Consider the following 17,201-nt stretch of genomic DNA (forward strand, 5'->3'; position numbering starts at 1 on the left):
ATGAACCAGTTTGCAAGACAGAAATAGGGACACAGATGTAGAGAACAAACGTATGGACACCAAGGGGGGAAAGCATCGGGGGGAGGGGGTGGTGGTGGGATGAATTGGGAGATTGGGATTGACATGTATACACTAATATGTATAAAATAGATAACTAATAAGAACCTGCTGTATAAAAATAAATTAATTAAATTAAAATTTTCAAAAAGAATACAGATTGAGAAAATAATTGCAATAGAAATAAAAACAAATCAGGAAAACAAAGTATTCTGTTTCAAACAAGACTCTCCTATACACAAACTAGCACACACACACACATGATCATTTGAAATGCCCTATGTGGACTGTGACATGAAAAACTGGAAAAACAGAATACTCATTAGGTATGTTGAGGGAGAAAAGGACCACAGTGTGTTATATTAAACTAGGACACCTGACTGGGTTAGTTTACTGCTATTTTCTGAGCAGCATAATGATTTGAATGTCATTGTTATACAAAGGAAAATGCTTTAAGTTTAGCTGTACTGTGGCCATTATGCAAATATGATCCCTCTGTGTCTAGCCTAGTCTGGTTTGCAAAATTAGATATGCCCAGCCATGTTTCAGAAGCTCACTAAATCATTCTACAATAAATACAAACCCAGAAAAACTGAGAGAGAAAAGCTAGCAAAAATTCTATTGTCTGAAACTGAGAAAGCAAAATATCCAATGTAGAAATACATTTTCTTTAAGAGAATGGCAAGACTGAAAATAATTACAAGCAAAAGACAATGTTTACTTAGAATACAATATGTGGGTTTATTCGTGGACATCTCTGACCTAAAGAAACAAAACCATTATGTTCCCAAAACAAAGAGCTTTTGTTCTTTCACATTTAGGATATTAGTACCTTCTATTAGAAATTCCTTATTTCAGATTGTAAAAGAATTTGCGCTTGCCAAAGTCACCCATCTTTGATATACTCAATAAAGTATCGCATTTTATGCATACCCAAATAGTAAGAACAGCTATCATTTCCTGAGCACATGGCATGTTTCTGAGGTTATTCTAAATGCTGTATTAATTCAAGTAATCCTCATGATTTTCCTCATGAGTTAAATCGTGTTATCCTTGTTTCACAGATGAAGAAACTGAAGCCCAGAGAGGTTAAGTCGTCTAGGGACATACAGCTGTCAGATGCTAGAGGCAGTATTTGAGCCCAGGCAGCCTGATTATAGACTGGTCTGCCCACGTTACCACTACTCAGAGCTAACTCTTCCATAGGTGTGATAGTGTGTGTGTGTGTGTGTGTGTGTGTGGGTGGGTGGGTGCGCACACGCACACGTGCATGTGCACATGTGTGACTCCAGTGTCTTTTGGATGTGTGTGGGGTATTTTGCCATTTCAAAAATTTTTTACATAAAATTTATCATCTTAACTATTTTCAGGCGCATAGTTCAGTGGCATTAACTACATTCACATTGTTGTTCAACCATCACCACCATCCATCTCCAGAAATCTTTTCATCTTGTGAAGGTGAAATTCTGCATCTGTTAAATAATAGCTCTTCATTCTTCTCCCCTTCCACCAGACCCTGGAAGCCACCATCCTACTATCTCTGTCTATGAATCTGACTACTGTAGGTAGCTCACAGAAGTGCAATGGTACAGTACTGTCCTTTTGCGACTGGCTTATTTCACTTAGCATAATATCCTCAAGTTTCATCCATGTTGTAGCATGTGTCAGAACTTCCTTTAGTTTTGAGGCTGAATAATATTCTATTGCTTATCTACTCAGCCATTGATGAACACTTGGGTTTCTTCCACCTTTTAGTGGAAGTGCATAGTTTAATAGTGCTGCTATGAAAATGAGTGCACAGATATCTCTGAGCTTCTGTTTTCAGTTCTCTTGTATATATACCCAGAAGTGGAATTGCTGAATTGTATGGCAGTTCTAGTTTTAATTTTTTGAGGAACCACCACATTGTTTTCCACAGGAGCTGCACCATTTTACATTCCCAACAACAGTGCACAATGGTTCCAGTTTCTCCACATCCTTGCCAACACTTGTTATTTTCTGGTTTTTTAATAGCAGTCATCTAATGGGTGTGAAGAAGGGTATGTGTTTTAAGTTCTTGGAATTTCTAGATTCTGCATTTTGAGTTACGACATACACTGAAGAGGACTTTATCTTGCTTCGAACATTTGCCATGACCATGTCCTTTGCTAAGAAAGAGGTAATAGGCATAAGACACCATAAGTTGTACCAGATGGCCCTTCAGGCATGTGATCTCATGCCTTATGTACGTAATCCTGCTCTTCTGGCCACAGCTGATTGGACCAAAGAATGGTACCTGAGCCACAGGTGAACCAGGTTTTTTGATGCAGAAGAGGTGTTCACAAAGGGCATCAAACCATATCTCCTCTTGCAGTTTCCATCCCACAGTCTGTCTTCACAGGATTAAACTCACAAAGTTTGAGTTTCACAGGGTCAGTTGGTCCTTAATGGCAGGAGAAGGAGAAGTAATAGAAATAGAGGTGGAGTATCTGAGACACCATAGTGATGGAAGATTTACAGGCACCAGTTCCTGAAATCTGACCAAGAATCAGGTCACAAGAACTCTAGTGATTTTGCGTTCGCTTCGACATCTTTTCCCCATAAACACTGTGACCTTTGATACCCTGAGCATGCCTCTCTTCCCTGCAACCTGAAAATGTCCAGCATGGAGGTTTTAAACAAAGACATAAAAGTATTAATTAAAATCAAAAAATGTTCTGAGTTTTAAAAGGTCATTATTCATTTTTAAGTAACTTAAAAAACAACAATATAATTTTAATGAGGCCCTTCTGCTCTACATACCTGTGTCCCTGTTTGGTGTTGCTCTTATGCACATCTCAAGATTTCTCTTTTATGTACCTAGGAAAATCAGAAAGAAGTTGTAAGTACAAAGTAACTGAGAAGAAAATGAAAGCAGGATACATAGTTCTGAATTAGAAAGAGCAAAAAGCAAACAGATAATTTCCGAAATGGATAATCCATGAACAGCAGCCACCATATACTTTCTCTGATTAAAAAATGATCAAGAAAAGCATTTTCTTATATTCGATTCTAAGTTCCAACTTTCAAAATGTGATTTCAATAAGTCAAATTTTAAACTGAAAAACTATCTTGAGATACCAATAGCAAAGGGGGAAACAATTTGCTGTAACCATGTTTTAAAGAGTGTGCATGAAAGTTAAAAAAAGAGACACTTTCCCCTAACTCAGAAGTTTTCTCCTGCCGGCACACTTGTGTAACCAGTTGCTATAGCACCATCCTCCTAGCTAACTCACTCCATTAAAATAAGGGCACAAATATGCCATTTAAATGTGCCCCTCTCATCTGCTAATGTAACAACAGCAACAGCAATAAACAACAAGTTCTGCACCAGTGGCTTATCTGGTGGCAAAATGAGGGGAGATCCAAGAGGTTAAGCTACACTGACATTTAAATACACAATGAAAATATTGAGCTATTGGGATGAATAGGAACACACCCATGCTGGCAACCAGAAATTTCACACTACAGCTATTTTCCTTAGCAGAGGTAGTCTATGTCTCCTCTGGTGAAGGCTGTGAGCCAGATTGACAGACAAAGTATATACCACCTTTTGATCCCAATGGGGGATTAAGCTACACCACGGAGAAGCCACAAACTCCTTTCCCAAAAGGCTACGAAAGTAAAAAGTGTTGAACCTTAACAGGCTCAGTTTGTTCAAATAATTTATGGTTGTGGGGAAAGAGAAGTGGGAATAAACATTGATATACATGGCAACAAACTATGATGCCATTCTGGTTCTAACAGTTCCTTTTTCATTAAGGAATCAGTAATACTATCAACAACCATTTGTTGAGTGATTATTGTACCAACCACTTGGTATGCACTATCTAATTTAATATCCACAGCAATCCTATGAGGTAGCAATTGTGTTCTGCCTTTAACACAGGAAGTTCAGATATTTGGCCAAAAGCACAAAGCTAGTAAGTGACAGAATAGGTATTTAAAACCCATCCTACCAGACACCAAAACCCATATTTTTCTATTGTATTATTACACTACCTGTCCTAGTAGCTACTAAATACATAGTAGTCAATAAAGAATTTAACAAAAATCTGTTGAGTAAAGGATGCTAAAAGCTCCAGTCACAAAATGTTATATGTTCTACGAAAGATGCAATGTGTCTTTCTATAGGACTTTGATTCCTGGCTTGATGTGTGCAAACAAGAATTTAAGAGGCAAATGAGTTCTGTCTACTATTTCTTAGCACATATTATTTTGTTTGCAGCAGAGAGCAATTTCTTTACCTCTCTGTCTTACTTTCTCTCCAATAAACTGTTTATTCCCATGTCTAGACCCCCCAGCACTCCTTTCTTGGACAGTAATAACCTCTTTCCTGCCAGTCTCTTAACACCATGGCCAAAGCTATTTTCCATGCCTGCCACTCTCACGTTGTACTTTAATAAGAAACCCCCAAGGTTTTCCATGGCTCTACTAATTACGTTAATGGGGACTCTTCCCTTCAGGAGCTCACTCCATCCTACCTGTCTGTTCCCTTTGTTGCTATAATCCAGCTGTGTTATCTATTCTGTATTACAGAGGGTGGAGTACATGCTCCATCCTAGACAAGGTTTGCTCCCTTCCAGTTCCCTTCACCCCAAGAGCTCACACAAACTGCTCCAAGTCATATCTGCAGAAAGAAGAAACGCAACATTGCCAAAAGGTTTTTTTTGCCTTTTATAAAGTCCTTAGAACAAATCTACGTCACTGTTTACCCAAGGGAATCCCTCTTTACAATACTATTGAACTTGGCAATCAGATGGAGGCTGAGAGGCCATTCCAAATGGATTTGCTGAATCAGCTTTTCTTCTGAGGCAGACAAGTGATGCCACATTCTAGCAAGAAGAGCATTCCAGTCAAAACAGAAGCTGGCCGTTAGTTTGCCCTAGTCACTCTATTATCAGCATCCTTCCTTATTTTCAAGTCTATACTACTTCAAAGAGAATGAGCTCTAATTGAGGATTGAGAGATGGTACTCCTCTGAGTCAGGCAATGTTCTTTTCTATTTACAGCCACTCCTCGGTCAAACTGCAGTGGTTCTGTTCATTTATTCATATGTGACTGCCAATGAGACAGCCAGGGAAGCAACCTCAGCGACACCCAGCAGTTCACCATTGGAATCACATCATGACAGGCGTTAGGACACTTGCACTATCTCTCATGCTCTTTTTCCTGGGACCGCAACCTGTGAAGCCACTATAAACCAGAACTGCCAGTGTCCATATTTGTCACTTTGTGGAAAGGACTTGCTTAAAAAGGAACAAAAAGTAGAGCCAAGAGGAGAGAGCCCTGTCAACATCATGTGAGCTCTTGGATTCAACCGTGCCTGGAGACAGAACTGCTATCCCTTGGGCTTTCTAGTGATGCAAGCTAATAACTTCCTATGCTTTTTAGCTTAAGCAAGGTTAGCTGGAATATTTTTGTCACTTGCAAACGCATGAGCTCTAAATAGTAAACAGTGTGTAGCTGAGAGGAAAGATGACTGCATGAGGTGTATTTCCCAATAGGAAACAGATGGTACTCTCAAATTGGAAAATTTTAGAGGATTTTTTAAAACGAAGATTCTATTTACAAAGGTGTAGGTAGGATGGATCGGAACACGAGGGTGGTGTGTTAACTCAGAGTTGGATAGAACAGTACTGTAATCACCCATAGGCCTAAAAGGACAAGGGAGGGACTAGTTACCAGATCATGAAAGGGGAGAATCATGTAGAAATAGTTACCTTGAAATAAAGAGTGATGTTGAGTCAAGAGACACAGCTAGTTTAAAGTGAACTCATGAGAAAAGAGCCATGGGAATCAACACATTGACCTCCCCCTAGTTCTGATCTGCCTGTGGTCCCTACTGGCCTTACTCAGCTGAATGTTGGAGAAGCTTGTGACATAACCACACTAATCAGTCTCCCTGGGCAGAGATGGAAATTCAGAAGGGGAAAAGTTGATCTGCAGTTTCATATGAGAGATATTCAGCACAGCCTATGTGCTTTGTCCCTCACCACTCATTCTTGTCCTTCATTAGTTGAAAAATACATATTCTTATCTCAGGAGACATATGAAGTCCCATCAGCTGTTGTATTATCATGGAGTGGTAATAACTCCATCATACTGTCTTTCAGGGTCACCACTGAGTGTGATTGTTTTGCAAAGTCCATCCTTCTTCAGCTGATGCCAGCAGAGCACGCAGATCTATCCCTAAATCAGGTCCATGCTTTTGCTTCCACAATTAACTAGTCATTTTGAACTCTCCGTGAAGCCATAGATGTGAATGAGGGAAAGATGGCAAAGCAGTAGAAGCAGGTACAATACTGAGTCTGAGCTCCTGCAGTTGATTGAATATGCTTAGGACTGGACTTGTGTATGCTACTTCAATTATAGTATAAAATTGTTGTTTATGTCCAGTGTTAATTTCTGTGGCTGAAATAGTACTTCAGATATAATGGGAAGTTCAGATTGCATAGTCATTTTACTTTCCATGGTCAAGTATTTAGTGTCTGGTAACAAGCCAGGAGCTGCTTTTCAAATGGAAAATAGTTGTCAGTAAAGAAGGACGTGGCCTTATTCCAGAAACCTGGGTATCTATGCTGTTGATTTTCCTATTGAATTTGCCAGAGGCTCAAAGAGCATCTCTGTCTGCCACAAATACTTCCTTTATTCATGTGTCCTGTATCAAGAGGCCCAGATATCAGAACAGCCTGTATTTGCAATCTAGACTTGCTACAGAGCCCATTCTTGCTATAGTTTTCCCTCTCAAAACCTGTAACCTTATAAATTACCAATACATAGGTAGTAGGATCATACTCAAATATATGCATTGCCTGCAAAATCCTAACTGGTCCTAGGTATATACCTTTTTCTAAGTGATGAGTTTTGTGTAAGGTGTAGCAACTTGCCCCTTACTTCAGAAAGGAGGTCACATTATGCCTACTGGACCACTCGTGTTTCAGATCCTGAAATTTTATAGTTTTCATTCCTGCTTTCTACAATGCATATGTCTTATTAAGATATCTAGAGTGCTTGCTGCTTCCTACTTACCAGACACAGTTAGCAACGTCACCTTTATGTAGTAGGCGAGTAAGATGTTTAGTGAAATAAGGTGATCAAGGTCCATCTGGATTATATTATAACGTAGAGTAGGGGAGTTGTCATAGCACCTGGACCAAACAGTAACTGTATACTGTAATCCCTGCCATGTAAATGCGAACTGCTTCTGATTTTCCTCACTGATTGAAATGGAATGATAATACAGCTGCAAATATAATCACCACATGATTAAGTTTGCTATAGTTTACTGTTATTCTCCATGATACATCCGGCTTTTGTACCAACCAAATAGGCATGTTCAGTAATATGTGGTAAGCACAGCCATGATTTCATTTCTTAAAATTTTGATAGTGACACTAATCTTTAGAATATCCTCAGAAATGAGATATTGTTTTGGTTCATCATCTTATTGGTGGAGCAGGGGAGCCCATTTCAGGGGTTTCTATTGATCTTTTCTATCATAACGTCCCCCACTTCATAGGTCAGTGTACCAATATGGGAACTTTGTCTCTTCTTAAACAAATTAATTCTCCTAAACTTTCTAGATAAGGAATTAATTGTAGTATTTATCCCCAGTCTTCTGAGAACTACTATTAGATGTGAGCCAAGATTTCATCTCTTCTTGGTTTCTGTGAGCCCCTGCTTATTAGGACAAAAGGAATTTTTAGTCTTAGGGGATTCACTTCAGTTCATAGACAAAAATAACCCCCAGGAAGTGTGGGCATTCATCATTTTCTCAGTGCACAGTCACCATAATAAATTATTTCAGAGCTCCCAGGGAAGTCTTGGGACGAGATTTACAGGATTGATAAGTCCATATTACAATGTCTTTCCTCAAAGGGATGTGGACTACCCCTCAGTTAAGAGACTTCAGGTATATGAATCAATTTGGATTTAGAAAATGGATAGAAGGCATGAAGTTCACCTCAAAGATTCAAGTTAGGTTTCTGTACTGTGGGCCAATAATTTTTCCACTTACATATGTCAAACAGCCCATTAGTAGGCTGCCATCTATTTCATTACTAGGGACTTCCTCATCAAATCAGCATTGTCACAGACCCCTCAGATCCAAATTTATGATTATCATTCAAACCCTGTGGCTTATTATAGCACCCACCCTGTCTCTGACAGTTAATTGCTACTAAACATCCTCTACAAATCTAAGGTTTCCACTATTCTCATTGAGGTCAGTGAACCCATTACACTGCATCATCCCCTCCATCATCTCTTTCCTAAAAGGAGCCATCACAGAACTTTTCAAGCATGCAGCTGTCCCCACACCAATACATTTCTTAATCCTTTGGTGAATGGTGCGCCCTTTGGGTCCTCCCAAAGGTTTTGACTAAACAGGCATCTGCTGATAGAGATTGGTTGATTCTTCTTTCCTTTTCTACATGCTCTTTCCTCATGGAGTCAGGTCTTGAATTTCTTAAACTGTGCTAGGTTAGAAAATAACTATCATTATAGGTCTAGAAAGAATAAGAGTTGATGATGTTGGGTCCTAAGGGAAATCAGCACCAGGTTACGAGGTAACTGCCTTAGGTTCAGTCATTGAAAACCCTTTATGCAGAAGAAGACTATTCAGAGGGAGGGGATGGAGCAGAGACTACCTCCCCAGGCAAGAGGATTTCAAGAGAATTTGGAGGATCAAAGTTCTCATCCCAATGTCTGCTCAAATGTCCAAATCCCCTGCCTCAGAGTACAACTCATTTTCTACCAGCTTTTTTTTTTAATTGAGAAACAACATACTGGAGAATTTGAGCGATGCTGCAGTCTCCCACTTCTTACAATCACATCCTGGGCTTGTGCCTTGGACAAATAGGTCCTGCAACAGTAGAAGATGAATAACTCCTTCAAAGTTTCTTGTTCTCCATATGTGTTATATAAATTTGTATCTCCTAATTTCTTTTTCCCCTAAGTAAGCCCTTGAGTGAAAAACGAAGTCAGCTTATTCCACATGCTTTATAATCTCTATTGCTGCCATAGTGATCTCCCACTTCTATCCCCTCCAACTGCACATCATTCTCTACCACCATCAGTGATGATAAATTGGGTAATAGAAATACCTCTGTATCCACTTTCCCTTAGCAGGATGATTATCTCTGTGTTCCATGAATTTAGGAGAAACTCAATATCACAGTCCCATTTGGAAGGCCTATTTCCTGTGGCCACTTCCAGTATCAATAAATACAAAATGTAATACTAATTATTGCATCACTCAGGGTCACAACAGGAAAGAGCACATTCAAATTAGAATAATTCAAAGGAGGCGTATAACAAAAGGACAATTTACTAAAATGAGATTTAGGAAGAATCACAAGTGATAATGTATTATTCCAGACTCTTTGCTACCACCCCTAGTCCAAAGGTGGCAATGAAAGGAGGAAGCAGTTAGCAGAATCTGAAAGTTGAAAGACAAATATAGAAGGTCACCTTGTGACAATCTGGTGAAGGAGCATTTCAGGAAAAGGGAACAAAAAATACAGAGACCTTGAAACTACAGTGTGCCTGGCATTGTGGAGGAAGAGCAAGTAGCCCAGTACCTGGAACAGAGCAAGAGAAAGACTATTAGAAAATGAGGATAGAGAGGTAGGAAGGTTGTACGTATCATAGGGGTTTGTAGGTTATTTTAAGGGTTTTGTTTTAACCTCCATATGTTGGGAAGATTCCAGAAGGTTTGATTCTGATTTACATTTTTAAAGGATCACACAGGAAACTCCATGGTGACAACAGACATGGAGACCAGTTAGAATATTATTACAATAATTCAGATGAAGGACAATGTTGTCCTGGACCAGCTTGGTAGTGGTGTTGGCACAAAGGGATCAGATTTCGGAAACATTTTTTAAAGTAAATCTGATAGGAATTGCTGAGGAGTTGAATAAGGGTTGTGAAAGAAGGAAAAAAGAATAATCCCAAGTTTTTGGACTGAGTAACTTAAGAATGAAGTTGCCATTCATGGAGTTGGAGATGACTTCGAAAAAAACAGGTTTGGTGGGAAAAACAGGAATTTCTGTTTGGACATGTTAGGTGTGAGATGTTTTTAGACACCAAGTGGAGGTGTGAAGTAGGTGATTGGAAATCCAATCTGGAGTTCAGAGGAAAGGTCCAGGCCAGAGATATAAATATGGGAGTGTCAGCACATAGATGGTACTTAAAGTCTCGATACTAGATGAGATCGCCTTAGGAGTGAATATCAATAAAGAACAGCACCATAAATCTGAAATATGAATCAGTCCCTGAGCAAATTTTATTCTAAAATGATTGTTCTAAGGAACTTGAAAATTGTGGAAGGTCAAGAAGAGACTATTGGTGTCTGCACCAATTGACTGGAAAAGGACAGATTCTGATTTGGCTCAAGTCCAACAGGAAATTGCAGGGCAGATTCCTGGGGGGCAAAGGAGAGGCAGATGCCTGTGGACAGAGGGGCACCCAAGGACCCACTCCAGGCACTTAAGGCTCAGAGGAGCAGAATATTTTCTGTTTCAGAAGAAGAAATTTCCTTATACTCCTGCCAAACTTTGTGCTTATTGGTGCAGGGTGAGCCTACAGCTTTCAGTACTACCGGCCAATGTGCTGAACTGCGGCCACCAGAACTAACCATAAGTATACTTTAATTGGGTAAAGAAATATACCCAAGAGCAGAAAAATAAGATTGGAAATACAGGTGATATGCAGATTCTAAAAAGTCTTGTTGACGAGCCTTAGGAGCTTAGATCATCTTTTCCATAGGCAAATGGAAGTTCATTTGTCACCGACATTTCAACAAAATCCAGAACAAAGGGCCCTGGACTGAAGATTCTACTAACAATTCTAGTCCAAGAAATGTAGTTTAGGCACATCTTACTTCCTTCGGCCAAGCATACATAAAGCTGAATTTTTCATTAAAAAAAAACAGGAGAATTCGTATGTTTCACGAGCACTTTCACTATAGGATTTCTTTACCTTGCAAACTGTATCACCACTGTCACCTGCTTGATTTGCAAGCATCAGCTTAGGTGCCATTTTGTAGGAACAGAGCTGGAGCATGGAGGATGGGACCCTGTGCTCAGGCTTCTCCATTTTGTAGGCAAGAAAAATACCATTTTCACCTTAAATCTCAGGGTTATTTTAAATGAAAGGCAATAAAAAATCGAGTGCCTTGAATTCCTCAATAGAAATGTGCTACGCAAGTGTGAAGTCCATAAATTTTATGAGCGTCTCCTTTTCTGCAGCCTAACAGCTGGCCCATAAGGGAAAAGGATTGGTTTAGACCCAAGTTAGAGTTACGAAGGGCAGCAGTGTGATCATCTGACGGGAGGTGTCAGAAATCCTTGTTAAAAGGGTAAGAAGGCCGCACTGTCCCCGTTCATGTAGATACCAGGATAACAACAGAAAACGGCAGCCATGCAAGTTTTGCTGGACTCCTACTGGAATGCTGCTGGAGAATAAGATGATGCTGTAAAAGCCTTATGATCCTGTGGTGAAGGGGGGCGTCCTAAGTGATGGGCCATAACCAGTAACTAGCTCACAGGATTGTTATAACATATGCAAAAAAAACATAAGCACTTTAATTATTTATATACTTATATAAATAATCACGTGTTTAGAAGCTTAATCTCTACCTTTCTGCAAGAATGTAATCTACATGAGAGCAGGACTCAAGTTCAATATCGTAAGTATTATACCCTACTTTTCAGTATAATACCTGGTACATAATAGGCTGTCGGTGAATATTGGTTCAACCATATCCTGGTGTCCTGCAATATTATCACATCCTCCTTCAAGAATGAAAAAATGAACAAAATCACTGACTTTTGTAAACTTAAGTATTAAATTGTGTTAAGCACTAGATCCCATTCTGGGCCCAGGTAATACCTGAAACATAACAGGCACCGGGACTAACTTAACGGTTTGTCTTCTCCACTTGACTATAAACACCATGAGATCAGGGATCATCTTTTGCTTGCAACACTGAGCATGGCTCCCAGAATATGGTAAGTGCTTTCTACCTCTCCTGCCAACTCAGTCAAATTTGGTGGACCTCTGAAAGATTCAGGGGCAGTGGAGTTTGTAAGAAGTAACACCAAAGTAAGAATCACAAGCCCTGGTTTAAATTTCAACTCTGGCGCCGTCAACATAGGCATGTATTTAGACCTTCTGCACTTCATTTTTCCTCATCAGCCTAGAATATAATCTCTAAATTTCCCTTCTCTCTATGGCTTCCTGAAATGCCCCTACTCATCAGAATTTGTTTAGGTATCTAGTCAGAGAGACAGAGAGAGAGAAAAAGAGATTACATATGTGCGTTATGTATGTACTTTGCTTCATATTGCAAACTTTCTCTATGTTTCAGAAAAATGATGGACTTCCTCAGAAATGTATGTCATATTAAATGTTATATTATAAAGATTGCTCAGCCTAAATGCTACCCTCTCTGACCTTCTCATTTAAAGGAAGCCTCCTAGTTTGTTCACTGCTCTACCACAAGACCTAGAACAGTGTCTGGCCAGTAACTACACTCAATAAATACATGGTAAATGAGAGGAAAAAAGAAAAACATGGAGGAGAGAGTGAGAGAAAAAGAGAGAAGTGTTTTTTATTCAGATCAGAAAACCAGCAGAGAAGGAAATGAAGTATATAAGGGGAACTCAAATTATATACTGGTAGTATTGTTTGGGTTAAAAAAAAAAAAGAAAAAGAAAGCCTCTGATACACCGTTCACTTGCTTTGCTGACAGTTAATTTTTAAGAAGGCTGAGGCTGTGCTAAAAAGTATGAAGGAAACCATTGGTAGATATCATTTAAAGCCAAATTTATTAAGTGATCGTTAAATTGCACAGTTGTACCCAGTGAATTCTTACTTCAAGTCCAAAGGAAAAAAATAAATAGTACCCCAAGCCTAGGAGAACTAAAAACTCTCCCATCGCTTAATAGAAAATCATTCATCCCATTCATCCCATTTCTTAAGTGTGTCCTGTGGGCTAGATTGTATTTAGCTCTAATCTTAGGAAGTAATTATTACTGTCCTCAATTTACAGGTAAAAAACTGAGGCTCAAAGAGGCCAAATGACTTGTCTAAGGTCATTCAGCTAAGGGCGGGATGAGATTAAAGTCCAAAGCTACCAAATTTAAAGTCTAGACATCTTCCTTCATGAAATATGTAGAAGTATTCTGTCTCTAAGGAATACAGACTTTTCTCTCAAACCTATAAACCACCTCATGAGATAGAAAAAGCCTAAAAACCGTATCAAGATCTTAGACGTAGTATTATTGAAAAGTTGCTTTCAGAACGAAATGCTTTCATTTTAATCCTGTTTGCCAATAGACTTCCATTATAACATTTGAAAGCACATTTCCATAGAAAAACGAGGTCTCGGGCATAATAGAAACATCCTTACTCAAACAGAACTCTTTAAAAAATCATGCTCCAGATCAAGTTAATGTATAATAACAAAATATTCACATCAACCAAGTCCCCCAATTCAAACAAAACACAGAAATCACGTCTGACAATGGTTCAATGGTCTAAAAAGGAAAACAAAGGACAGAAGCTCACTGCCTTAACAGTTACTGTTTTATGAAATCCCCTTACTGAAATTCCACATGTAGCTCTCAGTAGCTGATAGAGCTTGGTTTCAAAACACATAGAGAAGCTTCTGGCTTCTAGAAATAAACAACTTGAGCTGGACTGCAGTGGAAAGGAGACAGAAGAAATACAGAGACTGAATTTCAAAACAACTTGAAAGAGGACTAATGAGGAAGTTGATTTCTAGAAATACACAGCCAAGAGCATCTGAAATGTAACTGCTATAGGAGTCCTCAGGCAACAGGCCAAGTTTACTTTTTTACCTTATAAATTCATAAAACTGTTGCATTTTAATGCCCAGGGGCAAGTGAAAGTCTCCACTCCTTATTTTTGATGCAGAATACATGTCTGGAAAGGTCTAGCAACTCATGCAGTGGAGCACAGCTAGTTAGAAAGAGAGTCTTTTGAGCCATTCCACGAAGGTAAGTATCTTTTGATAATTAAAAACTATTAAAACTATTAAAAACGATTTCAACTCGCCTAAGCACATTGGGCAACATTAACAAATTAGCAAACCACTATAGATTTTTAAAAATAATTACCTTTCAAATTGTTAAAATAAAATGTCATTCAATAAAAACAACTTTTTGCAAACATGTGAACTCTTTGGAGTCAGGGTGTTTGGTGAATCTCTCGATCAACAGGTTGAACAGAAAGCTAAGCGGTCGAGCGTGTATTAGCAAGGTTAAACAGTGGGATTTAGAACAATCAGCGTTATACGCAGATAGGATGAAAGAGGCTGCAGAGAATTCAGAACAGCTAGGATATTATTAGCAAAATATTTCTCTAATATTAGTGTGCCGGTTGACACAGGATACACAGGGATCAATTTGGAGTGGAAATGAGAAAGGATCAAAGTGCCATGGAAAATAGGAGCGAATGAGGAGGGACTGAGGGATGAATCCACTCAGCATGACATGTCTCCCCGCCTGGCAGCTCTGCCGGACCAGCAGAACACGGTTCTGTCAACAGACTTGTCCAGAAAGGGTTCAAGAAATAAAACACTTCTACAGCTCTGCCAAGCTACATTTAAAAAAAAATTTTTTTTAAACCACTCTGACAATACTCTTGGGAACGCGAGGCTCCAAGAGTCAAGAAAGCACAGAGCTGAGGTTTCTGCTTCATACCTTCTTGTCTTCGCTGTTTCCTGTACAGACCAGGCACAGAGATACAGCTGAGAGATCACAGAGTAAACCAATATGCTTTACACGTTGTTCCTTGCATTTTGAAAGGTTTTTTTCTAAATACCGTTGGCAGCATTTTTTATTATTATTTTAATCGTTTGCAATTTCATGTTGGACTTTAACATAAGGCTGTTTTCCACGTTTGTTGCCAGCAGCAGAACTTGGTCAGCTGCCACTCCGAACGAGTTCCACACTATCTCTCCCCACTATCTGTAATGTGACCCACTTTTGGTGAGAGAAAAGAGTTCCTGATCCTTAATTACTGCAGCTTGAGGGAAGCTGTTTGCCAGACATGGGAAGTTTCTGACCCTCACGGAGCCTCACAATGTGCAGGTCAAGTGTCTGGTCCTTAGAGTGAGTAGCAGGGTGTTGGACACAGGGGAAGGTCTCTTGGAAGGTCAAATTAAAAGAAGGCCAGCACTGCATCTGCTGATTAGCGCACCAGACTGGGACTCCACGCAGCCCAGATGGGGCTTCCTGTGCCATTGGGGGGTAATTAGGAGGTGGCAGTCAACACAATGGGACTGCACTGGGGCCCAGCAGCACCACTCACTTGCCTCGTGAATGTGAGGGAGTGAATCTCACTGAGCCTGAATTATAGCATCTAAATGTGGGGATAAACATTACTAAGTTAACTAGTAAACATTAACCATGTTTGATAGGAAAGTGTCTGCACAAAAGTCCTTTGTGAACCATACTATGACTTATGGAGATTAGTTATTAATGTTACCAAGCAAAATAATTTCCTTTCTGAGTACACGCACACACGCAAGATACAGAGGGAATCATTTCAGTTAATTCATTATTTCAATACATTTTGCTTTCCTTAACTTACATAACTTAAAACTATTCTTTATATGAGTGTGATATATTCTATCGGCCTGATAAGATGCAAAATGAACGTCTTTGACGAAGTGAATTGAGGTACGGCCTTACCGGGGCTAATGGGTAGTGGCTCTCCCGCCATACTCCATGGGCTGGTGACGGAACTGGAAACTGAAGGTAAGTGGAGAAGCAATCTAGGGAGTCCAAGTCATCTCCTTAAAGCTGTAAAATCCATTTTAAAAGGGAAAATTTACATCAAAGGACAAATACCTTATGATTCCACTTATATTATGTACCCAGAAGAGTCAAATTCATAGGGATAGAAAGTAAAATAATGGTTACCAGGGGCTGGGCAGATGGGGAATTATTGTTTAATGGGTACACAGTTTCAGTTTGGAGTGATAGGAAAGTTCTGGAGATGAATGGTAGTAATGATTGCACAACAATGGGAATGTACTAATTAATACCACGGAACTGTACGTTTAAAATGGTTAAAATGGTAACTTTTATGTTACATACATTGAGATTTTTGAGGCATTGTTAAATGCATGGAACCAAAAGATGTATATCACGTTCTATCACAAGTCAGTAAGGAAAGGAAAACAATTATTAGGAGATCTTCCATGTTCACTTTTGGATTGGCATGAAGCCAAAGCAAATTTTAAAAAAGAAAGCTAGAGTGTCACACTGATTGAATTGTCCATACTTTACTAAAACATGGCATTGCTACATCTAAGTACACTCTGTCCCCTGAAAAAGAATGGGGACAACTTTATCAGCTATAATTGAGTTCCAAATACTATAAAATTCAGAGAAAAAAAGTCATGAATAGGATGAATAAAACAATATGGGACCCAGAGCAAAAAGAATACTTATATTTCACGGCTTACAACCAAGATAAATATATACACAAGAAACACCAGACTGAATTCATTGCAAAAAAGTTTTATATTCACAGTAAAAAGGAAAGCAAAAGGAATTTTTAGGTAGATATAAGGACAGTAAATATGAAGGAAATTTCAAAACCATATGAAAGTGATTAACTTTGTATCATCTTTACGAGCAATCAGAAGACAGATAAAAACAGAGAAGACATCCTTTCTACTTTCAAAGAGCTATAGCAACTGAACTGAGTTAATACAATCTATTTCAAAACAGGATACTTGTGAAATCACAGTTGTGATGTTCTAACTAGAAGGGAAAAAAAAAGACAAAATTCATTTTAATTAAGTCAATTGCTTGAAAGGAAGTCACTCATTTACTATGTCCATAAAAGCAAGATCATTTCCAATTTGACAGTCATCCCAGTAGATTTTGTGAAATACTGGAAATTTCCAATGCCTTTGCTAATAAATGAAAGTGTCAGATCATTTCCTCTTGCAAAACAGAGACTCTGGCATAATTTTGATGTAAGCAGTATGTTTATTTTAATGTCCATTACTGCCTTGAAGTATTTTCTTTCTAATAGACAATACCTTCTCCAAATACCTGCATTTTTTTAATCTGCAA

At 38.9% G+C, this 17,201-nt stretch overlaps 1 long non-coding RNA gene across 4 annotated transcripts in view; it reads right to left on the reverse strand.

Moving 5' to 3' along the window:
- LOC137224002 (uncharacterized) overlaps nucleotides 1-17,201 on the reverse strand; it is a 117,043-nt gene that overhangs the window by 75,078 nt on the left and 24,764 nt on the right. For 2 of the 4 annotated variants that reach the window (XR_010943177.1, XR_010943175.1), the window contains one exon: nucleotides 15,804-15,914. This is a non-coding gene — a long non-coding RNA (uncharacterized lncRNA). Of the gene's footprint in view, nucleotides 1-2,838; nucleotides 2,896-9,561; nucleotides 9,660-11,803; nucleotides 11,877-15,803; nucleotides 15,915-17,201 lie in introns of those variants that run through there. The other 2 variants (XR_010943178.1, XR_010943176.1) reach the window with 2 other exon arrangements.

Source organism: Pseudorca crassidens, chromosome 4, assembly GCF_039906515.1.
Source record: "Pseudorca crassidens isolate mPseCra1 chromosome 4, mPseCra1.hap1, whole genome shotgun sequence".
In the NCBI taxonomy this organism is placed as follows: domain Eukaryota; kingdom Metazoa; phylum Chordata; class Mammalia; order Artiodactyla; family Delphinidae; genus Pseudorca; species Pseudorca crassidens.